We start from the raw sequence: 1,169 nt of genomic DNA on the forward strand, positions 1-1,169 counted from the left end.
TTCCGGGGATCTGTTCCTTGTGGACTTACCCTGAAATGATTTGCATTATCGCTTTAGTAGAGATTGTTTGATGTATTTGAGACATTATCACAAATATAATGAAACTTCAGTGGCAATGTCATTGTAATCCTAATTGATGAGTATTGATGTATTTAAAAAGTCACTATTTTTCTTTACATCTGTCCCCCACCTTTCTGTGGGTCAAGTGAACACATGGCTTTGGATTTTCCTTTACACTGAAAGAAAAGTGTAAATATGTGAGACGCTGGGTAAAGTTTAGGACTAAGATAACATAAAGGAGTGCTTGCATGCATGTGTACTTTCAAATATATGTAATGAAACAAATGACCATAGATAAATTCACAGGCTTTAATGTGCAGGTGAAATTCCTCTGCTGTGACAAAATACCTGAAAAATGATGTAAAGTGAGGAGGCTTTTTCCGCCACTTTTCAAAGTTTTTGATTCCTATATGTTTGTTTCTATTTATATGGCTTATGGAAATAAAATGTAGGAGTCTGGTAACCATGGGCAGAGGGAACAGTTCTCATCCAGAAGGAAAGGGAGAGCAGGAAGCAGAGAGATTGAGATAGAGATAGAAACAGTCTTTCTGAGGACAGAGACAAAATATGTGCTTAATTGCTGTACATAAGTGACCTACTTCTTCCAATCAGGGCTGAATGGAGGAACAGCTATGAGGTCATGGTTACATCCCCCATGATCCAATCACCTTTCCATAAATCCTTTTATGAATCGCGATGTCCACAGCCCCAATATTCAACACATGAGACTCTGGGATACCAATTTATAACCACAACCTAAAGTTCATGACTTACTAGCCAACAAAACAGTGGAAATGAAAGATAACTTATTTGCTCTGCTATACACAGAACAGCGTCTCAAATGATGCATGCTTCGGGCTCAGATTGTAGGTAGTATTGTATTCCTAGGGTAAGAGTCCCTGAATTTGAGTCTACCAGTGCCTAAAATTTCACAAATCTCAGTGTTTATGAATCTCCCTATGCAAATCGTATGTGATTTACTTGCATAGTATACACGTGAGAACTAGTACAAATTTTACATTAGAAAGTTTTGTACTTCTTTGAAAACATCAGTGATTTCAATTTATTTCATGTAGCACAACAGTACTCAGCATTTAACTTGTAAAAAT

Source organism: Nannospalax galili, unplaced genomic scaffold (genome assembly GCF_000622305.1).
Source record: "Nannospalax galili isolate Female #2095 unplaced genomic scaffold, S.galili_v1.0 scaffold3044, whole genome shotgun sequence".
NCBI lineage: Eukaryota > Metazoa > Chordata > Mammalia > Rodentia > Spalacidae > Nannospalax > Nannospalax galili.